This window comes from Boleophthalmus pectinirostris, unplaced genomic scaffold (genome assembly GCF_026225935.1).
Source record: "Boleophthalmus pectinirostris isolate CB_2022bp ecotype Guang Dong unplaced genomic scaffold, ASM2622593v1 HiC_scaffold_13, whole genome shotgun sequence".
Lineage (NCBI taxonomy): Eukaryota > Metazoa > Chordata > Actinopteri > Gobiiformes > Gobiidae > Boleophthalmus > Boleophthalmus pectinirostris.
The window spans coordinates 34268967-34293868 of NW_026571036.1; the positions used below are offsets into that span (position 1 = coordinate 34268967).

The 24902-nt window shown below is 40.8% G+C and overlaps 1 protein-coding gene across 1 annotated transcript in view; it reads right to left on the reverse strand.

The window, feature by feature from the left end:
- The window catches only part of ches1 (checkpoint suppressor 1), a 177242-nt gene extending 154008 nt beyond the window's left edge, over nt 1-23234 (reverse strand). Inside the window, exon 1 of the mRNA XM_055149302.1 lies at nt 22937-23234. The gene's annotated coding sequence lies outside the window, so the exon portion shown is untranslated. The remainder of the gene's footprint in view (nt 1-22936) is intronic.
- Nucleotides 23235-24902: the final 1668 nt, after the last annotated feature.

Sequence of the window (24902 nt, forward strand, 5' to 3'; positions counted from 1 at the left end):
CAAATTTGGAGAGTTTCATGTTTTGAATTTCAACTCTGTATCATAGCAACTAAAGAGACGATCTAGAGCAAGACTGTTGAAGGAAATGCCCCTTTGCACCCGCATCAATGCTTTAGGATGAAGCGGGCACCGTCTTAAACCATCAAACCTCATCAATCAAACCTTTTGCAAATGCTTCTTATTTGGAATTCAGTGGCTCTCAGCTTATCCATGTCCATTTACAGTTTATGATGAAGAGAGGATCTACCTCACAGATATATAAGACATATATTTTTTTTTTGTGTGTAATAATTGTAATTTCATATTGTAAACTGCCTTGCCCAGGAGTTTACAACATGGTACACAACTTATTGACAGTTTTACATCTACTTTACTTCAGTAAGAGTCAAATATCATTGACTGCTTTGAAGGCTGGAGTTAAAAGTGCAGCATATTGTGGAATCACTTGAGACCTGTCACCACGAGCGAATCCTATCTGGAAGCACGCACACAAACGCACACACAAATACACACACAGAGACACACAGAGACACACAGAGACACTAAAATCCTGACACAGTCCAAGGAACGCTGCTGTTTACATCATACGGGAAGGTATTTTTTCCCCTCCGTGTGCCAGAGAACAGGCCCACGCACAGATACACACACCGAGGCAGAGTACGGCCCAGGAGTCTGCTGCCCTGTTTGGATGCAGATGGAGGGAGGGGGGTGAAAGTGTGGAGAATTGATTTTAGGAATTTAAATTTTCAACATATAATTATTGTTTCACATATGGGATTTGTAAAGTATTTAGGCAGTGTTTCATTTCTTGGCCAGAAATCAATTTCGCAAGCTGAAGTGAATTAGAACTATAAAAACTAGCCTGCTACTACGACTACTATAACGACTACTTTTACTACTACTGCTACACTCGAGAGGCATGACTATTGATTATTTTCAGAACAACCTTACTACTTGTACCAGCTCTACTACTACTAGGCCAAACTTCTATTATTACTACTACTAAGCAGGCTGAAATGTTGGCTTGTGTACATCAGCTTGGGACCATTGCTACTACTACTACTACTACTACTACTACTACTACTACTACTACTACTACTACTACTACTACTACTACTACTACTACTGGGGCTGGGTATCATTAAGATTTGCCGATACAATACATACCTCAATACATTAGGCTAGGATATGATACATATATCCAGACAGTGAGCTTTCGATTTGATATGATATATTTTAAATTGATTCAATACGGTTCAATAAAATCTAAAAGCTAAATCATGTCTGTGATACTAAAAGTCTTTGTTAAACCACTTCTTGTGCAAAGTTCATATGAAACACAAACATTTTAATCATCAAAACAGTAAATATGTCAAATGTGTTGCATAAATGAGCTTCCTTCCTTTAAACAAGCAACAAAACTGTAGCACTGTAACAAAATAATTTAGTAAAATATACCAAAAATACTCTTGGTGATATATCGAAACAGCAGCCAACGATACTGATACGGTATCATCACACTAATTTTTTATGATTTTAATATTTCTGCAAACCCCTAACTACTACTGCTACTACTAGTGCTACTACTGCTCCTCTTGGGCACTAGAGCTGTACTGTCTGTATCATAAGCTATATTATTGAATACCCGCCTGTGGTTTGGCCTTGGTCTGGTGTGGTCGATGTGAAACACTTTATTGGAGAAAACATGTATATTTTGTGCTGTTTGTGGTTTTGTGCTTTTGTTAAGTCGCACTGTGGTGTGAAATCCCCTTGGTTATGGTCTGAGGTTAAAGGGGGAAGTATGATTTAAGAAATAATTATATAGTCTAGTCTGGACTAGTCACTGAGAATAGTCGTCGAACTAGTACTAGTAATTGAAGTGACTGTTCTAATGCTGCTATCTGTTTGTTATTCTTTTGCTTGGAATATTCTACTGTATGAACAAGACCCCAAGATACTTGAACTCCTCCACTTGAGGCAGCGGATCAGTGCAGCGTCTGCAGTGATTGTGGTCGCTGTATCGAACCGTTGTGGTGAAGAGGGAACTGAGCCAAAAGGAACAGCTTTCAATTTACCGTCAATGTACGTTCCTACCCTCACTTATGGTCATGAGCTCTGGGTAATGACCGAAAGGACAAGATCGCAGATACAAGTAGTCGAAATGCATTTCCTCCACAGGGTGAGGTCATCAGTCACACGGGAGGAGCTCGGAGTAGATCCAGTGCTCCTCCAAGTCGAGAGGAGCCAGCTGAGGTGGCTCGGGCATCTGTTCCAGATGCCTCCTGGGCACCTCCCTGAGGAAATGTTCCGGGCATGTCCCACCGGGAGGAGGCCCCGGGGAAGACCCAGGACATGCTGGAGGGACTATGTCTCCCTGCTGGCCTGGGAACGCCTTGGGGTTTCCCTGGAGGGGCTGGAGGACATGTCTGGGGTGAAGGAAATCTGGAAGTCCCTGTTTAGCCTGCTGGCCCCGCGACCCAGCCCAGATAAGCGGAAGACAAAGGATGGATGGGTGAATGTTCCACTGTATGGCATTAAACCTATCTCTACATGGAGACAAGCAGAAGTTGCCACCAGGTCAAGTTACAGGTCAGATCTATGGAGAGGCAACCCTGTTGACATAAGAAGGCATGTTTATCAAAGCTGTGAGCTATAACATCATCATCTGTAATTCAATAAAGTAAGACAGTCAAGTTAAATGCTACACTGTGGAACATCCTAGGCAGAGCAAAACTATCTCCATGCAAAACAGAAACAGGACCAGAAAAGTTGCATGGGGTACCTACCGCAAAAGTATTAAAATAAATCTATCATTAAATCACCATTAAAGACATAAACAAGAATGCAAAATGGGATATCGACTGAACCGATATTTTGGAGCCAATATCTGAACCACCAAAATATCAATATCTGCGCCGATATCCAATAAATATATATCGTATTGGTGCATCCCTAATAAAAATCACCATTAGACCTCAAATTTCCAACTTCACAGATACCAAATTTCTCATTCAGCCCAATCCTCTTAACAGTCCATTCTTTCTGGCACTCTTCACAGCCCTGACACAGCAGATATATTTCCATCGACATCCACCAGTGTAAAACCTCCTTAGCACCGCTCGTCTTTTCTCTTCCCAAAATAAACGCAGGCACTCTGAGCTCGTGTTGACAGCCGAGCATCTTCTCAAATGTTTTATTTCATTCACAACGCGCTCACTGGATCTGGATCAGCAGAGGTCGCCTGTGCGGGACAAGGGCACAAAGCTGATATAGTTACAGTTTGTTAGGGACTCTATTTCAAACCAGGGAACTCAGCGGAGGGGTAGCAACAAGAGAAGGATGGGAGATGCACGCAATACTTCACACTGATGTTGAGTTATCGAAATGTTGTTTATGAAAAGTTGATGTACTATTTTAAAAGGTGCACTGTGTAACTTTGTGGTTGGGGGTCTGTCACCTGCTTGTTATATGGATATCTCACTGCTCTGCCTGGAAAGTTCCACAGTATGACATCAAACAGCTCTACTTTACATTTATTCAATTACAGATGGTTTTATAGCTCAAAAACACCTAGAAAAAACAGCATCCTGACTGTGAGTGGGCTTGCCTCTCCATAGATCTGACCTGTGACTTGGTCTGGTTTGGTCTAGATGTAAATGTACTGTGAAACATTCCAGACAAAACAATAACATCTCCATGGAGACAAGCATTTGACAGACCCTCCACCAGAAAAGTAACACTATGCACCTTTAAGTTCAGCTAAGACCTAACAGTCTTGCAGGCTTAAAGGAGTTCTGTATCATTTTTTTCTGCTGGTGACGGGATCTGTCACCTGCTTGTCTCCATGGAGATGTTATTGCTTTGGCTGGAATGTTCCACAGTATGACATTAAACAGCTCTACCTTACATTTATTCAGTAACAGATAGTTTTATAGCTCAAAAATATCTAGAAAAAACAGGCATCCTGACTGTGAGCGGAGTTGCTTCTCCACAGATCTGACCTGTAACTTGGTCTGGTTTAGTCTAGATGTAAATGTTTAACAGTGTACTGTGAAACATTCCAGACAAAGCAATAACATCTGCATAGAGACAAGCATTTAATGGACCATCCAGAAAAGTTACACTATGCAGCTTTAAATTCAGCTCAGAAGAAACATCTTGCAGGGTTAAAGGGGCACTACGTAATTTTTTCTGGTGGAGATGGGATCTGTTACCTGCTTGTTTCCATGGAGATGTTATTCCTTTGGCTGGAATGTTCCACAGTATGAATTAAATAGCTCAACCTTACATTTATTCAGTTGCAGATGGTTTTAAAGCTCAAAAATACCTAGAAAAACACGGCATCCTGACTGTGAGCGGGGTTACCTTTCCACAGATCTGACCTGTGACTGGTTTGGTCTCCAAGTAGATAGAAATGTTTAACAGCATACTGTGAAACATTCCAGACAAAGCAATAACATCTCCAAGGAGACAAGCATTTGACCGACCCTCCACCAGAAAAGTTACACAATGCACCTTTAAATTCAGCTTAGAAGAAACAGTCTTGGCTTAAAGGGGCACTCTGTAATTTTTTCTGGTGGAGATGGGATCTGTCACCTGCTTGTTTCCATGGAGATGTCAGATGATATTGTTATGGTATTAAACATACCTCTTATTTTATTTAATTAAGTGCTTTTATTCCTCAAAAACACCCTTAAAATCATGCATTCTTGCTGTGAGTGGGATCGCCTCTCCACAGATCTGACGTGTTACTTGGCCTAATGCAGTGAGCAGCTTGTCTCCATGGAGATAAATACGTTTAATGCTATATTGTACAAGCAAGTTGGACCCTCCACTGGAAAAAGTTACATAGTACAACTTTAAAGAACAAAGACCTGGATAAATTAGTGCAAAATGAAGAAAATGAGGAGCTTATTTTGAGTAACATAAACATATATTCTTTCTCCATAATGGCTTCAGAATGATGAGAAATTAGGTCAGTTTCCATAGCGATTCAAAACAAAATATATCTTTGAATGAGAAAAATAAATTAAAAAGTAAAAACCCACGAATAAGGCTTTTAAGAGTGCACTTCTTTATATTTCTGCTCCATTAAAATAAATAGAACTTTAAGATTTAGTGCTGAATTTACAGTATAACGCAGGCCCACATACAGGAGCCTATATATGAAAGCCTGAGTGAGACCGCAGTGGCTTCCTCTAAATCCTGAGCTAAAAGAAGTGCACAGCGGGACAGCTTTGAAGTCCACAGTCTTTACCGCCCCATTCAAACACAGCGCTATAAGTGGAGCCCTCAGACATAGGGACATTAAGCAGGACAAGCACCCCGATGGCTGCCTGGAGTCAAGACTAGGATGCGTGCCAGGTAATATGCGAGGATTTAAAGTAGAGAAGAGATGCACTGATCTGATACTGATACTGGTACTGATATCGGCAGTGGTGGGTGAATTAATCAATTTTGTTATGTAAAGATGCATCTTTTTGGTTAGGGGTCCGTCACCTGCTTGTTTCTATGGATACGTTATTGCTCTGCCTGTAATGTTCCACACTATGACATTAAACAGCTCTTACTTTACATATATTAACTTACATTTGGAATTATAGCTCAAAAATACGCAGAAAAACAGGCATTCTGACTGAGTAGGGTCACCTCTCCACAGATCTGACCTGTAACTTGATCTGATTTGGCCTCCATGAAGATAGAAAAGTGTAATGCCATACTACGAAGCATTCTAGACAAAGCAATAACATGTCCATGGAGAAAAACATTTGATGGAACCTCCACCTGAAAAGTTACATAATGTTACATAGAGGACAAGTGGATGAGTTGATTGACTTGTCATCTTATATAAGAGGACAAAAGAAGGTCTGATCCCAGCTATGAGAACATACTGTTGTTGTGTCCATGGGCAAGACATGTTACCCACCTTGCCAAAGTATGAATGAGCTGGGAATGGTTGGAGACGCCACTGGAGCACCGTTTGACAGATGCATTACTATTGTTAGCATGTCTGTTAAATGATTAGAAATGTTGGTTGTTAGTTCTATTCCCGCTGCCAGCATTGTACGCTGTCAGTATATTGAGATGTTCCATCAACTGGCCCCGTTTGAAATCAGCGCAGAGCTTAAAGGGCCCATGATGCTATTTTCAGATTTATGATCTTTCCTCATCACAACAGACCTGGAGTTGTGTTTTGTTTCATTCACACGTTTAACTCACAAACCCTGCATATTTAGGCTGACTTCTTCTCTCAAATATTAAACTCTGCTCTACCTTGTGATGTTATGTGGTAATATAGAAAGTGCTCCACTGTGTTTTTAAACTCCACACACCTTCACTAGAATCATTTGAATCATTTCAACCCTGGAATTGCCAGTCTCTTCTGTACTATGGCTTCCAAGGCTACGTCCACACAACAACGCTCCTGGATTGTTGTGTTGCGTTCACAAATGTGTCGGATCAATAAATATTCATGTCTACATGATGACGGAGTGAAAAGGATGCAAAACATATGCCACAACTATCTGTGGTACTGTAAACAGGATACAGCCAGAGCCACTGGACAGACAATAGTACGACGAGGGATGACGGGGTCGCTATGTCATCGTTTTCCAAAATCTGCAGTTTGCTCGTCCACACGACAACGCAACGCCGGCATTCTCAGATTTATCCACTCTGGAACCCGTTTTCACCAACCCAAAATGCCGGCTTCAACTGTTTCGACCAAAAAAAACAGTTTCGACCAAAAAAACTTTGCTGTGTGAACACCACCCAAAACTTCCACTACATGACCTCGCGAGGTGGAATGGAGCATTTTGAGCTTAGAGACGTAGAGAGGTAGAGAAACTAATAATAAAAGGTTACTCAGACATCTGTGAATGAAACAAAACACAACTCCAGGTATGTTTTCGATGAGGTAACAATATTCTAACATGTCTTAAAGCTCACAGTTTTGCATAATATAGCCCCTTGAATGTATTACATGTTTAATACATAAAGAATGAATCAGCACCTTAAAAGGACAATAGTAATCCAAACATCTAATATGCTTCCCAGTTAATATCTGATCTGTTTTGCTTGTCCCCCTTTAAGTTTCAATTTCTTCAAGGCATCGTTAGACAAAAACCATGTGTGTATCCTGTGTAACATTACCCAGACTTAACACACCAAGTCATCTTACAAAAAGAATGAGAAAGGGGCGGAGAGAAGAAGATGAGTAAACATTGTATAAATCACATAGGTCCTCTGGTGATTTTTGTGGTTCGTGCTCAACCATAGACACCCATGTACGGCCGCATCCAGTTATGACATCACCGCGGCCGACAGGAGAGAAGCCAGAGAGAGCCAAGCTGACGTCATGCCTATTCACTCAATGTCAATTACGTAATATGAGGGTGGGGGCTGCGTCCAGTGCCTGTAGGACTGCGAGCATGTGTGTATGTGTATGTGACTAGTTTTTGGATTGCGAGTGCCGGGATAGGAACACATAATTGCAAGCTCATGTGTCTGTCGGGGGGGTATAGTCCGAGGCACGCTGATGACATCATTAGCGAGAACTGGCTCTGAAGTTAGCTTAGCGGTCATGACACAACGTTTGGGTTATGCAACTCAGATCCAAAGCCAGAAGAATGGGAACTTTTAGTGCTTTTGTTGTGCTAGGAAGGACCGCAAAAAGATTTGAACTAAACAATCGAAAATGACATGATTTGATGGTCAAAAAGGGTTTCCAATATAGCTTTTAAAGGTCCAGTATGGCACAAAATTGACTCTTGTGAGCTTTAAGATGTGTTAGAATGTCTTTACCTCATCAGAAACATACCTAGAGTTGTGTTTTGTTTGAGTAATCCTTTACAATAGACTCTATTCACACTTACGTCACAAACCAGGAAGATGTTTGGAAAGATGCAATTACAGCTTCCAGTGTAGTTACTAGGGGTGTAACGGTACATGTATTTGTGTCGAACTGTTTCGGGATGTTTGTTTTGGTGCAGGGCAGTGCTCGAGTGACTCTGTGCAATCTGTGTGTGTTTACATCCTGCCACTACATGTGCAGGTAAACGGAAGGCTTGGCTCTGAGGGAACTGGGGTGGCAGTGTTTCCCACAGCGCTTCATAGTTGGGATAGCCGCCTTGACAACAATTGTCCCCTGCTTTGACTACATCCTTCCGAACCATGTGAATCCTCACAAAACTACCATTACTGCGCTCCAGTCCTCACATTTGCCTTTCACCGACATGGAATCTCGGACCCCCCATACCTCCCCATACCAACGACCTCTGTCCCTAGCTAAAGGGTATTTTCAACCGCTGGGGACATTGTAACTGCCGTGACCTTGAAACCAAGATACGTACCGAACTGTAGTTTTTGTGTACCGTTGCACCCCTGGTAGTTACCCTCACTGGGCTCGCTGACTGACTGTGATAAAACCCACTGAAGCAAATGTGATCAGTGGTAAAATGAAGACTGCATACGTATGTGCTGTTTGTAATCATCTTGAATTTGGCGCCTCATCTAATCATCATCTCTTCTAATCACATGTACTCAGTGAGCTCGGAGTTGTGCGTCAGATGGGAAATGATGAAAACTGAGGTATGGTTGTAATTGTTGAGTCGCCGAACATAACAAAACGCTACAATGAAATGTAGATGCCGAAAGCTGGATTTGGGAAGCTGTAATCGCATCTTTTCAAACATCTTCCCAGTTTGTGATGTAAGCGTGAATAGAGCTTAATAGTCTGTCTACAGCTCCAAAGCTCATAATGCTCTGTTCCACCTTCTGACATCATGAAGCGCAAGTTAACATCTGCCTTTCCAGGTCTGAAATGATCCAAATGATTGTAGTGAAAGTGTGTGGAGTCTGAAAACGCAGTAGAGCACTTCCTGTATAACTAGGGATGTAACAATATCCAAATCTCTCGGTAAGATATTATCACAATATGCATTTCACGGTACGATATTTACTGCGATATTTTGGAGAGGCTAATATAATTGTTGATATGACGCTTTTTTGCTTTTAAAATACCCTGACAAGGTTTTGGTGTGAATTATTACCGTCATAATCTCAAGAATTCAAGTAAAAAAACATATTTCTTCATGTTGTCTGCGCTGAAATGAATCATGGGATATGTAGTTAATGTTGTTTATTTGCTACAAAATGCATTTAAGCAAAGGAACTTGTAATTCAGTATATTGTGACGCCCCACGGAGACTTTTGACGATACAATATCACAATATTTTGGTTATTGTTACATCCCTCTGTATAACCACGACATCACAAGTTGGAACAGAGTGCTTTCAGTTTCAGAGAAAAACTGAGTCTAAATATGTAGGGTTTGAGTGTTAAACATGTGAATGAAACAAAACACAACTCCAAGTATGTTTATGATGAGGAAATATTATAACATAGATCAAAAAATGGCATAATATGGGTCCTTTAAGGTAGAAGAAGCACTCAAATCAAGATTCATATACTGAATTCAAGTTCTTTTGAAGTATAAAGCAATTGTTTTCGCAGTGAAGAGTGTATTTTTTTCAGCTTGTTGTTGCACCTTGAGTGGGCGTACAAAGACTGAAGTGACTTTGAGAGCATTAGAAAGAAAAAAGGGAAATATTTGTCTTAATAGTAGCGCACACGCCACACATCCACAGACCGAGAGCCACTAACTCCACTCGAGAACAGCAGCCTCCTCAGGACAGGAAATCCTCCCGCCCACGTCCCACTGTTTCCCCGGCAACGGCAGCAGCGTCAGCGCGAGCATTTCTCCACTGCTCAAGAAAGAGGACACTCGAGAAGTACAGAGCGGGAGGGAGAGAGGAGAGGAAAGAGAGAGGAGAGGGAGAAAGAGAGGAGAGGAAAGGAGAGGGAAAGGAAAGAAAGTGAAGAGGGGCAATAAAAAGAGGAGAGAGGGAAGGACAGAGAAGAGGAAAAAGAGAGAGAAGGAGAGGCAAGGAGAGGAGAGGAAAGGAGAGGAGAGAGAGAGACCAGAAAAAGAGGGTATGGAGGAGAGGAAAGAGAGAGGGGGAGAGGCCAAGGGAGAGAAAGAGAGAGAAAGGCAGGGGTGAAATAGAGGGAGGAAGAAAGAGGACACTCGATAAGTACAGAGAGGAAGGGAGAGAAAGAACGAGAGGAGAGAGAGACCAGTGAAAGAGAGAAAAGAGTGAGGGAGCAAGGGCGAGAGGAGATGAAAAAGACAGAGGGGGAGAAAGAGACCAGGGAGAAGGGAGAGAGAAAGACAGAAACAGGGATGAGATAGAAGGAGAAAGAAAGAGGAGGCTCGGAAAGTACAGAGAGACGGAGAAAGGAAAGACAAGAGAGAAAGAGAGGAGAGAGAGAGAGACCAGAGAAAGAGAGGAAAGAGTGAGGGAGAAAGGGACAAAGGAGAGGGAAAAGGCAGAGAGGGAGAGAGAGACTAGGAGGAAAAAGGAGAAAGAAAAAGAAAGAGACAGGGATGAGATAGAAGAAGAAAGAAAGAGGAGACTCGGGAAGTATGAAGAGGGAGGAGAGAGAAAAGGGAAAAGAGAAGAGACAGTGAAATAGGGAGAGAAAAGAGAGAGAGAGAAAGAGAGAGAGAGAGAAAGAAAGGATAAAGAGGAAGGGAGAGAAGGAGAGGGGATGGGAAAAAGGAAAGAGAGAAAGGAAGAATAGAAGGGCAAGATAAAGAGGCAGAAAGAGCAAGGAAGGTGAGGCAGAGTGGAAGAGAGAGCGACAACAGGAAGGAAGAACGCCGGAGGTGAGAGAAAAAGAGGAGAGGGGGTAGATGAAAAAGAGAGAGTCAAAAGAAAGGAGGGGTCGGAAAGAGGTAGAGAAAGAGAAGATGATCGAGGCAGACAGAATGAGGGAGAGACAACGGGCAGAGAGAGAGAAAAGGGAGAGAGACAAGAGGGAAAAAAATCAAAGGGAGAGATATAGAAACGTGAAGCAGCGAGAGACGGAGCAGAGACGGAGAGGGAGGGGGAAAGAGTGAGGAGAGAGGGACAGAGAGACGGAAAAAGTCGTATTTTTAAAAGCTCCAGACAGAAAAGCAGATGTGATGTTTGCGCGGTGAGGACAGCGGTGTTGAGATGTGTCAGAGCAAATGCCAAATCAGGAGGTCAAAACAAGGTCAACCGAGACAGAAGACAAACAAGAGGTTCTGCTAGGGCACCGACGGTTTACTGAATGTTTCTCCACACTCTTCACCTCCATTCTTATTTCTGTCCGGTCCAAAACAATCTGTGCATGGTGGACGAAGCTGCAACTTTCATCTTTTCTGTCCTTAAAGGGCCCATCGCATGCAAAATAACTCTTTTCACATTGTATTTTCTGCACATAAACAAGCACAATTTGGGGTTTGGAACATCCATTACACAATATTTATGAAATCTTACTGATTTCTTGGAGACAGTCACAGACCAGGTACGATGAAAGTCCGACTATTGCTCCTCCCCCGCCCGTCCTGAGAAAGCACAGACTCCGCCCTCCAAACGTGACGTAGGTGACGAGTGAGTCGCCCTTCCTCCGCCCATCTCAGGGAGGGAGGGGGAGACAGGCGTGCACCCTGATAGTGGTAGGAATAAACCTTTATTCATCAGCGCGTTCAGCCTTATGTGTTGGACCTGGAATTGGTTTTGGTTGGTTTTGGTTTTGGAATTGGTTTTCAATTTGTTAAAAAAAACACAGAATCAATCTAAAAACCACTTCATTTAGGCACAAGGTACAAGAGGTACATCACTCTTAGAAGGTAGAGAGCTCTGAAAAGTTGATTTTGCATGAGATGGGTGATTTAAGGTCTTTGTCAAATCCGCGAGCTTAAAGTTAAATTTGAATTTCTACAAACTTTGAATTCGTCTTTGAATGATCGTATGCCACAAGATAAATTTGTGAAGATTGTGCACATAGGAGGAAAATTATCTCGTGTGATTTTTTTCCGCACTATATTTTAACTTGGTTTGGACAAAAAGAAAGTTGAAACGCTGGTGAGTTTACATTTTATGAAGCCATAGTTCCAAAAACTCTGTGCTTGAATGACAGCAAAAATAAATGCAGAACTTGTAAGGGCAAAAACAGTGAGCTGAACTGCACAATTTAATTATTAGACATTGTGTCAGAATCTTGTATTGTGTATTTTGTCATGAAAGTTGGTGGTAAGTTTGTTAAACACAACTTCCACTTTTGCTGTTAACTGAATAAACTAGAACAATACACTGACCTCTGTTTGAAATGTGCATGTATTATCTTTGTACTCTTGACCTTCCCAAAATGGCTGCTGTGGGTGTGTTCTTCTTACAAAAATCAATGCATTTTCAGTTCCCAAAAGAGGAGCATGAGTTCACTGATCTGATCCACAGCTGCCCTCACTATTTGTCAGCATCGGCCCTGCACCAAACATGACATCAGCCCCAGTAAATGTATAACACTTTCCCTCATTTATAAAGCCTATTTTTACACCGCTGACGTCATTCAGTGGATACATGGTTATACGAGGGCTTGCAGTGGCTCAGTCCAGATCGAGATTGTGATTCAGATAAATAAGAAATACCTGGCGAATCATTATGTTAAAAATAGGACTGTACAATAAAAACAGAATAGAATTGACTTTGCAGTGTTATCAAAACGATGTGATCTGTAGAATGAAAAATGAAAAGTACTTTATTACAGCATGGACAGCCAAAAGTACGATGTCTCCATGGAGATGTTACTTATTTGCTTGGAATGTTCCGGAACTAATTTGATTTATTATTTTTCTTTATTTATTTTTTTTGTTTTTATTGTTTAAAAAAAAACCCTGATAAAACATGATTACTGTGAGCAGGGGATGCCTCTCCGCAGATTTGACTTGTACCTTGGCGTTGTACCTTGAGTCGTTTCGGTAAAACGTAAACAAATGCCCAAAGCTGAATTAAACACATTATTATTCAATGTATATTTGAGTCCCCCAATAGGAAATAAAAATCCAAACTTAAATTATCCACCCGCAGAGAACCAAAAATATATAACTATTAAAAATGTTTTATTTGAATGTCACAAGATTACCATTATCTACAAATTTAGAATTACATTTAAAAACGAACAAACTAAAATCAAAATACATTGTAATTCCATACTCCATGATTCCATGATTTATGTTCCAAAGTCACAGGGAGCCACAACAGAAGGATGAAAGAGCCACATGCGGCTCTAGAGCCACGGGTTGCCGACCCCTGGTGTATACAAAATGAAGCGTGAAAGCGGAGTACGGGAAATGTATGTAGAGCGGATGGAGAGAGGACCAATCACAGCCCTTGTTGTCTGCGTCGCTTTCCCTTGTTGTCTGTGTCGTTTCGTCGCATAGTTAGAAAATTTCAAAGGTGCACATCGACGCAGACTCTGTTGTCCTGACGCATACAATTTTACGCTGGACCATAAATTGAGCTTCACTTGCTTGTCTCCATGGAGATAGAACACTTTTTTTTTGTATAGCATTATCCATGGGCGTCAGGGTGATGAAAATTGGGAAATTGCCTTAGAGTTTAAGAACTGGCACCTGTACCAGACAACTCAAACCCATCAATATATTTAACAAAGGATCTATTGAGAATAATTTATATATATTTATATAATACGATATTTGCTGTTGGAAATTGGGAATTCCATGACTGAAATCATCCAAATGACTGTAGTGAAGGTGTATGACGTTTAAAAACACAGTGGAGTATTACCACATGAAATCACAAGAGTGTTTTCCATTTGAGAGAAGAACTCGGTCTAAATATGCAGGGTTTGTGTGTTAAACATGTGCAAATGGGACAAAACACAACTCCGGGTAGGTTTTTGGTGATGAAACATTAGAACTTTGAACAGAAAATAGAGTAATACGGGCTCTTTAAAAGTCAACTTATTTCCCCTGCTAACTCGTTTCACTGCTGTTTCTATGGGGTTGCGTGGTTAGCTTGGCGCGGCTAAGCTCAAGAGCTAATTGAGCCGAAATGCCCAGTGCAGCTGCGGACAATGAGTCTATTTGGAATCAGCAGGAGGCCCATTGAAGACAATTAGAACCTGGGGGAAAACCGAAGCATTACTCTTCTCCACTCTCAAGTCCTCTGCGTGATCACCGTCATTTCAGCTCGCCATTTAACTCTCCTGTTGTTTAAACGCATTAACATAAAAGGCACCAAGACGCGGTTCAATTCTCAAATGCAAAGCTATCAGAAAAAGCTACTATTACAGAGCTTTTATGTATTAAAATGGACAGTATAGAGAAGAATAGGCTTGGGAGAAAGTCGTTGGCAAGTTAAGTAAAGTGAAGCGGGTTTGTGATCGCCCCGTTTAAACTACAGGAAAACATACACACTTATTAACTGAAGATAAAATAAAATGACATGATTAACATTCTAGGTTTAAATATGCCATAATTACGCTGGCAACATCTGGAGAAGACATTTGGCAAGGAATTCATTTAAGCTTTTTTTTTTTTTTTTAAGTTTTTTAAGTTTTTTAATATGCAAGCTGTATTTATGAAGTAATTTCACATTATCATACCATAACATGTACACACAGAGCTAATGCAAGAGGTGTGGTAACTGTGTTGTCCCTATGTGCAGGACAACTCTTGGTCAGTCCTCTTTCTCTGAATCTCCAAAGAGATCAGACTGTGGAACTGCTTAACAGCCCATTTAAAATTGGAAACCAATAGCAACAACTTTAAATGTACAAAAGTGCACTCATTGAAAAAAACACTGTATATAACTTATCTGTATGTAACTTACGTGTTTTGTCTGTTTTTATGCATGTGTTTGATATTTTTTATATGGACAAGTCTTGAAAACTTAGTGCCACCTAGTGCCACCACTCAGTTGTATTCCTCTCCAGAGGTCAGGAATCGGAATGCATAAGACGCTTTGCAAGAACCCCGGAAGTTGTAGACTACGCACTAGCCAATCAGTGAAGAGCTGTGAAGCCATGACTGGGTCCCTTTTTGTGGTACAGCACAACAGTAAACAAAGTGGTCGAGATGGATGTAAATGAAGCCATATATTCTTGTGTTGGCAGCAATTCCTGAGATTGAGGATTTAAAACCGGAACAAGGAGAATATTTTCGTGAATTTTTTCAAGGCGAAAGACATTATTGCCCTTCTTCCTATGGGATTTGGTGCATTACATACGTCACCACCAAATTGTAGCTTGGTTAAATAAATTGGTTAAATTTAAAAACTACCTAAAATTACCTGCCTACCGTCAAGCAAACAAATCCTAATGCTGTGAGGTCAGACGGTTTCCACAAAGTGAAACCAGCTGATGAATCAGGCTATTGAAAAATAGAACTTGTGATAAAACACTCAAAGCAAAGCATCTGGCTCGTCTAATACAATTGTGATGTCCTTAATAAACATAAATAAAAAACTATATATATCAATAAATACATCAAGATTTGTTCCATATCAAAACCAACACCATAAACATGTATTCTTCATTATAGTTGTCACCTTTGCTTACATAATAAATAGTTAATGTTACTTACAAGTCCTATATGCAAAATGATTTTTATTTTTTTATTTTTTTGTCTTTTTGTTCAGTAGAGATTGGCATTTTGACAGCTGAAATGTTCCAAATGATTCTAGTGAAGATGTATGGAGTTTAAAAACACAGTGGAGCACTTCCTGTATTACCACATGACATCACAAGGTAGAATAGAGCATAAATGTGCATGACTTGTGTGCTAAACATGGGCGAACGGAACAAAACACAACTCCAGGTATGGTTGTGATGAGGAAACATTAACAGGAACATTATAACATAGATCAGAAAATAGCGTATGGTTCCTTTAAAGCTCATTGTGTAGTTTTGAAATCATATATATTAGTGTCATAGACTTGCCTGCACTCTCATGTTATGTGACCTAATTCTCAAATTTCCTTCTGGCCATTGGGGAGTGTTTTGAAAGTCAACACCATTTATTTGAATGAGCTATTTCTAGAGAAAACACTAGTGGAAAGTGGAAGTTAGGTAAACACGTCCCCACTCATTTATTTCCTCCTAAGACAAATTTTCATGTTGGGAGTTTTATGTTAAAATACTGGTTTTACAACTGACGGAAATACATCTCCAAGTTGTAACAAGATTATCCTGTTATCTGTCAGCAAGAGGAAAGTTTTGGAAAGTTTTTGTTCTTATTTTGAAAGTGCACAATGTGACTTTTTCAGAGGAGAGTCCATTCCGCAGTATGGCATGACATGTGTTTATCTAAACAGTGTCAACCAGGTGATTACAGGTCAGATCTGTGGAGAGGTGACACCACTCACAGCATATTTTTCAAATTATTTCAACCTGTAATGAATGAATGTGCTATACATTTATTGTGAAAAATCAGAAGCAAATCAATCTCTCTATGACACAAGCATGTAACGAACCCCCCACCTGAAAAGTTGCGTAGTTAATCTTTAAGAGGGTAAATTAACGGTAGCAACTTGCAACTACTGAATACAACTTGACCTAAATCGGGTATGAATTCTTACTGTGCAGACATCTTTTCACAATTTTTCCAAATGAATCAATTTCTCAGGCTTCTTAACAAGAGCAAGTCAGCGATGACAGCTCTACAAAAGCCCATTGAGCAGATCACTTGTAATTTTGTAATGCTTTAAATGTAGTTATATTTTCTAGATTCCGAAGGCTGTAACATATGAATAATCCGTTTTAAAATGCTCTTCAAACGCTGAGAGTTTGAACAGTCATCTGTTGTCATTTGTCAGAACCAGATGAAGGTCGGACAAGGTAACTTCGCTGCTGGCCATTTACCCTCCGCTGAATCACTGCTTTTGGGGATTTTTAAATATGAATATTGTTGCCTATTTTAAGCAGAGAAGCACCAATTTAGTAACACATGCCAGGTGGTAGCTGAAGCGGTTTATTTCTATTTAAAGCTGCACTATGTCGCTTTTCACATGGGGAATGTGTCACCTGCCTGTCCTGATGGAGATGTCTTGCTTTGCTAAGAATGTTTGAGGTCAAGATACAGGTCAGATCTTTGGAGAGGAAATCTCGCTTTTTTATTTTATTTTATTTTTTGTGCATTAGTATCAACTGTATTCGAAGTAATGCAAGATGGGTAGGTTGAAAGGCATACTACGGAACATTCCAGGCAAAAAATATCATCTCCATCAATATAAACAGGTGCTGAGTCTGAGCTTATCTATCTCCATGGAGACAAGCAGGTGATGCCAGCAAAGTTACATGACAGATCTGTGGAGAGGTTCCCCTACTCATTACAAAAAACACACGTTTTTCAAATCATTCATCAGCATTACAAACATCTGCAATTGAATTCATGCAAGATCGAATATATCTAATGCCATACTGTTGAGCATTCCAACAAAGCAATAACATATCCAGCCAGTTTCCTTAAAAAGATTACACAGTGTACCTTTAAGCACTGATGGAAAAGGTTACAAATGCAATGTAGCTGTTCAGCATCTGTCAATACCACGATGTCATCCACTATAACCTTTTCAATCCAAAATCCTTCAAAGTGCTAAATGTGAAAACAGAAAGCCTCTGTATTTGACGGTGGAAAACAGAGCCAGGGTTTAGAAATGAGGTCTTTGAGGTAGTTAATGGTGCTTTGATGGTCCTCTTTTTGGGTGGGTGTGAAGGCTCCCTAATTAGTTTCACTATATTTAGTGCGCTGCTGGGATGGAGCGACTCAGCCCTCAACACCAGAAACAGAAGAGACGGTTCCCCTGATCTGACACAAGAGCAGTTTTACATCAGTGCAGCTTTAGCACTATGGATTACAAAGATATGACAACTTCAGTGAGAAACAATGATTATGGTGTAGCGTAGTGTATTAAAGAGTAGTGTTTTCCATTAATAGAGGAGAACTGGTGGTTTTCAGATGACATTCTACAGTATAGGCAAGTTATATTTAATACACATGGGGGCGGGTAAAATGTATATTGTTAAAATGCAGTATTTTGTTATAATACAGTGAGTTCATGGGTCTAGTCGAGAATAAAAAATGAACAGTTTTTTGGTCATTTTTGGTTATTTCATGTCAAAGTACAATGTTATTAATAGAAAAAAAAAACTGTCTCTTGTCATAATCACATTCTAGAATCTAAATCAGTCTAAATATAGTGACCTCCAAGTCCTAAAAACAAGTTGAACACAAAATGGTAAAAAGGAATTTGATTATTTTATTGTAGTATTGTCAAAAACATACAGATGTAACTTTAAAAAAAAAAATCTGTAACCAGTGATTCAGTAATTCAAATATGATTATAGATTAAACCTGTGTGAAACTGTATATTATTTTACTTTTTATTCAACAAGGAGAACTGCATTTAATTTCCTCATTCACTTCTTTGCATAACATGTCATTTAGCCAGTCACAGTCAATTGTTTATTTAAGGATTTAACAAAATTGAGGAAATAACAAAAACATGAGTGAAGTATAGCTGATGTTTGTAATGAGTCAAATGTTAAAGGTACACTGTGTAACTTGTGGGGGTCCATCACCTGCTTCCCTCCATGGACGTGTATTGCTTTGTTTAGAATGTTCAACTTATCACTAATGCATTTATTATTTTACAAAATAAAAGGAAAAAACCTGAAAAAGAATGAGCTCACCTCTCCACAGATCTGACCTTATCTCTGTATAGTAGGGGTGTAACAATACGATATTGTCACCGGTATGAACCTCACGATATTTATTGCGATATCGTTGGAAAGTTCACAATTAGGGATGTAACAAAATCCAAATTTCTCGGTACGATATTTTCATGATATACATCTCGCGGTACGATATTTATTGCAATATTTTGTGGAGGCTAACAAAACTGTGAATATGCTATTTTTTCCTCTTAAAATGCCTTGACAAGACTTACTCCAAAAAACTAAGAGTTAAAAGTGCTCAAAACTGTTATTTCTTCTTGTAGTCTACACTGAATTGGAGCAAAGGATCATGGTCTATGTAGTTCCCTCTGTCTTTTTTAAGCTATTGCTGCACCATAACTCTTCATTTAAGCAAAGAGACTTGTGATTCGATATATTGTGATGGTTCACGATATTATTGTGAGAATTTTGACGATATGATATCACGATATTTCAGTTATTTCAGTTACATCCCTAGTGTACACAGCAATCACATTTCCATGACCTCAACCCAAAACATTATATATTTAACTTTACATTTTGAACTTTCCAGATATCAGAGGCACACATTTTATGATTTTGTATCAGCAGGGCTTATGTGTCACCGTTTCACCTTGCACATGGGAATGTTTTCTCCATTTTTAGGTAGGAGGATTCCCAGAAGACATATTTGACTTATTTACAGCTTTATCCTAAGCCAAGTTCAGGAGAGAAACGCCGGGCTAACTTAAAACTGTCAGGGATGACACAACACATGCCTTCTACAGACAGGACGCAGCATGAGGGGTCAAAGTTCACATGTGTTAAAGTGAGCAGTGCACTTCTGAACTCCCATGGATCACGACACGGACTCTGAAAACTTCTGTTGAGCTGTATCAGGAGCTGTACCATAAATATGTTTTAATGCACTGACCTTTATTTAATGTTAAAAGCAACAAGATGAAAAACTGTTCTCGAAATTTTTTCCTATGAGAGTTTTTCGGAACACTGTGTAACTACGTAATTTTTCCATCGGAGGAGGAAGGGTCACTTTCCTGTCACCATGGAGATACAAAACTTCAATGATTTACTGTGGGATATTGCAGGCAAGACAAGGAGCTGGCACAGTTGACCTAGTTACAAGCTTGATCTGTGGAAAGTCAAGCCTGACTGTAAAAAAGCAACAAAAAAATAAATAAAAATTGACAAATAACTTAAATGCCATAGTGTGGAACATTACAGGTAAGGCACGTAGTCGGCACAGTTGGTCAAGTTACAGGTCTGAACTGTGGAAAGCAACAAAAATGTCATGAATAAATAGAAAATGCCATACTGTGGAGCATTCTAAGCAAGAGTTACATCTCCGTGGAAACAAGCAAGTGACGGACCCTCCCCTAGAAAAGTTACATGGTGTCATTTTATGAATTGTTTTTACTTTTTCCTCCATAAAATGCTTACAGTGCTGGTCTGTCTAAACTCCTCGACCTCCTTTTGTGGAATATTTTCAAGAATTTCTTCCCTGCTGATCGTGCTTGTGCCATCATCAGGTTTAAGAATGATGGTGAAAATGTTGAACCGTTACCATAGCAATAAACAATATAAAACAGAAGCCAGTTGGACACTCACCGCCATATGGGTCTCAGCTGACCAGCGCGGCTCCCGGTACGCTTTGTACAATCGCAGAAATCAAAGCGGCCATTTTAGACAATTTATAAGGAATAAATTATGGTCTGGTCTGGAAGAAAGTGAAATCCTCCTTTTCTATTCATTTATACATGAATTATAGATCCATTAGGGAGCAGAGCTGGGGGAATCCGGCTAACAACAGCAATAACGCACTGATTTAGACATACATTACCCGTGTCTGGGGTGGAGTTTGGATTCAATATTCAATTTACACACAATCTCCCATCAGACAATCCTCATTGAAAAACTACCATTGTCCAAAGACTCTCTAAACAGATTTACAGGAACAAATAATAAAGTGAAAGGGGAACTGTGTAACATTTCTGGTGGATGCGCTGCTTGTCTCCATGGAGATGTTACTGCTTTGCCTGTAAGAATCCGCAAAATCGTTGCACTGGCTTCCTGTTAGGTTTAGAATTGATTTTAAGATTTTATTATTTGTTTTTAAAGCTTTGAATGGACTGGCCCCACAGTATGACTCGGACCTCATCCAGATTTACATCCCCGCACGTGCGCTGAGGTGCCTAAGATGAGACTTAAAACTAGGGGGGACAGGGTTTCTCTGTGGCTGACCCCAAACTCTGGAACGTTCTGCCCCCCCATGTCCGAACAGCTCCCACAGTAAAGTGTTTTAAGTCTTGTCTTAAAACCCACTTTTATTCTCTGGCTCTTTACCTCCGTGTGAGTTGTGAGGTCCTCTGTGTCTTTTCTTTATTTATTATTTATATATCTATTGTTTTAGCTCTGTTTTTATATATTGATTTTATTATTTTTGTTCACTGATTTTATTGTTATGTTATTTATTGATTCTATTGGTTTCCTCATGGTTGAAACATAATTCTGCTTTTTTTTTTTAAGTAAAATGTTAGACCTGTCCTGTTTATAAAATGTGCTATACAAATAAAGTTGGATTGGACTGGACAAAATAACAATAAAATAAATTTATTCATTATATTGCATGTTTTTTTTGTTTTTTTTTTCCCTTATAAAAAATGCATTCATACTGTGAGTGGGGGTCTCCTCTCCACAGATCCGACCTAGATCTGACACTGGCCTTGTGGCTTCACCTGCTTGTCTCCATGGAGATAGATTTAATGTCATACTCCTCCAGAAAAGTTACACATCGCACCTTTAAACAGACTCATCCTAAAGCTTTACTAGCTTTTTGCTTGTATATGACCTTGACTTGGAATCCTACACAAACTCTATAAAAATGTACTCAGAACTTAGTCAAAAAAATGTCTCAAAACTGTAACTTCTAAGAAATAAGTAAGCAAGAAGTAAGTTCTGGACTGTTTCACCAGAGGGAATCAGTTATAGTTATATCTGGTTAATATTTCATTCCTGAATCTTCATTGTTGCCATCTGAAGTCTTACTACAGTTTTATAAGTTGACATTAAAATTACAATCGCCGGGCTATATAAATAAAACAAGGTTGACAAGTTACAGTTGCATCATAACTTGTAAACTTTTTATTCACCCTTTGCACAAAGAAATCCACAATAAAACTGCTGTTCATTGCGTTGGTCAAATGTGACACAACATCAGCCCATTTCAAATCACCCACGCCCACCAGTCTTGGCCATTTCCAAGTTAACAGTCCGATTCCATCAATATCAGGTCAATGCTTCCTTGAACGCAGCCCCTGTCTCTTCAGATGTAGTGGGTTTGACTGCATCTGAGCACATCTCCGCGGGACTGTCCGTGGAGACGTGGGCCGGGGTGGAGGGCCAAGAACTCCATTGAGCGCAGCTATGGGGGGTCAATATGTGAATGAACGTTTGCCATGGAGGTGAATTATGAATGAGCCAGCACTCTGCCTGCCTCTCCCGCTCCTTGGTCTCCTTTACTACTTCCTAACCCCCTTTTCCTCCTCCCATCTCGTGAATCCATCTCCTACATCTCCATCTGATCACTTCTTCTTTCTTTCGTTCTTTCTTTCTCCCTCCCCTCTTCTCTCTCTCTCTCTCCCACCCCTCACCGTCTCGTCTCGGGAGGTATAGACGCACTACACATTGGCGTTGGCTGTCTGAGAACACGACCTAACATTCTTTCCGCTGTACATACATATTTACCCAGTCTCCTCTCCGTGCTTTGGTGAATCCTGGCGCGCGTAAAGTACATAGATATAAGGCAAACAGTACTGCACGTGCGCTGACAGTCTCCCAGCTGTTCCGAGGGGGGCACTGGGCTGTGTAATCCAATGTGCCACGCTCTCTCCCTCCGCTCGCTCTCTGTTGCTGTGCGTCTCGTCTGATCTGCCTGCCCTCGCTTCCCTCGCAACCTGTTAAAAGAACTCTTGCGTTTGGAAATTCCCGACAAGATTTACGCGTGTCTTTTCTCTTCACCACCACCGAGCAAAACAACTTCACCGGAGTGTGCGTGTCAACTTCTTGTACAACCATTCACAATTTCCACCTCCTCTGGAACCCTTCACTCCAGTTAAAGCAGCGGTCACTTGCGCTCACTTTGCCCCCCTTCAGCAACAGTATAGAACAAGCCACGGATTCACACGGCGGAACATGTGGACACAGAAGGTACAGTATAGGCTATAGGCGTTTGTGCACACTTGTACCACACGTAAACCGAGCGCCAGGACGCACACAGACTCTCTTTTAAGACACATACACAAGCGTGCATTCAACCCAAAACCAATAAAGTCACCTTAGAATATCTTCCAGACGAGCCCCTTCTCTCTGACTTCTCTCGCCTCCTTCGGCCCGTGGTTTCCGTCCTAACCGCTCCGTATAACGTCCTCTGTCGCTTCTTCTCTCTTCAGTCTCGTCGCACGATCACTTCCCAGCGATTTCCCGGAGCCCCTCCATATCCAACCCCGCCAGTCGTTTCTAGCAGCAACCGAGGCGAGCGCCGAGCCTACGTACCTCCACGCATATACGCACACGCACGCGCGCACGAACACAGACACGAGCCTCTCCGCCGCGGCTGCGTTCCTATGGTCTCCCTCTCTCCCCGCTCTGTTTATGGCTCGGTCGGTGCTCGCTCGCTCTCCGCTCTCGTGTCGGGGAAGAGCTACGGCGTGCGCGAGGGAGTGCGCGTGCGTGTGTGAGTTTGTGTGAGCGTGCGTGTGCGTGTGCGCGCGGTGCGCCTTGCCCCGCCAGCAGCAGAGGACTTCCCCCGGCGCGCGCCCTGGGTCCTAACGTCGGCCCCTTTTCACTGAAAGAATGCCGCTGTGTACAGAAGGCGCACGCAGAGATCGTTTAGGCTCAAGAGATTCTACAAACTGTCAGGAAACTATTAGAAAACTCTCATTATTTTCACTCTACAGACACGAGCTGAGAAGAGGCTCTAGTCTAGAAAGAGCAGATGGACAACAACGCAATGATGTTATCGGCTAGGAGTGTAAAAAAAAAAAAAAAAATCGATTCAGTGATATATCGTGATACTTCATTACCTGATTCTTGTATGATTAAAAATGCGTCTGCAGATGAAAAAAAAACAACAACCTAATAATTAAATAAATAGTTTTTTTTTCTCTTTTTTGTTTTTCTCATGGAGGTGCACTTGACCTAGCCTGATTCATCAGCCGGTTTTACTTCGTTTCACGTCATACAAACAGTCTGACCTCGCTGCCTTACATTTCGTTTGATATGACTCTTCGCTGATTGGCTTGTGCCCGATCTTGCACTTTCAGGGTTTTTGCGAACCATCTAGTGTATTTTGATTCTTGACCTAGTTGCTGGTGAGAAATGAAATTGAGCGGAGGCACTAGGTGGCGCCAGCCTGGCTACACTTGACCATAATATTACACGTAATTATTGATAAATCACAATATGTGATCTTTTGTTTTTGTATTGAGATGTATACATTGACTTGAGACGGGCATATCGTGATGTGTATTGTATCTCCAGATTCATGGCGTGCACCCTACTATCGACCCTTGTAGAAAGGTCATCCAATAAAAAGAAAAAGGGCATTTTTTGTTGTACCAAACATGAATTGGTAAATCGCTGTATTCTATTAACTGGTCATTGCCTTGGGCGGACCATGCCTGGACTTTCATTGTAAAAATTCTCATCATAGAAAATAATTCCATTTGAATACTGCTCTGGAGACTGCATGGGTTTTGTGGTAACTGCCTTCTGCCAGCAAATTATGTATTTTTAGATTTGGCTCGTGAAAGAAAATAATTAGGTAGAATTTGCCCACACACAATATTTTCCTGTTTTTCTAAATCTATTTTCACGCTGATTTGCATTTTAGCAGCAGACCTCAGTAATGTTCTAATTTTGTTGAATCCTTTTAAGTCTAGGATGCAGTGTTTTTTTTTTTTCCACACACATGCACAAAATGGCCAATCCTCAAACTAGTTACTCCCGACCAAGATCTCTAGTCACGCACTCTCCTGACAGGTCGCTCCTATGGCATTGAAGGATGGGTCAAATGCACAGTCTGTATTCATGCACGCGCTGGTGAGTGTCTGCTACAAACTGCAAGCATTAAAAAACTATAAAGACGCCGTTTTCTCCATAAAATCCCACATATTTATTGCAACGGCGTACAGCTCTGATGCACGGTGCTCCCATTGCATGCTTAAACTGATTGATGGCATCTGCAGGGCTAACAGTCCCTCACTAACTGAATCTCTTATTAAAAAAATAACCTAGACACA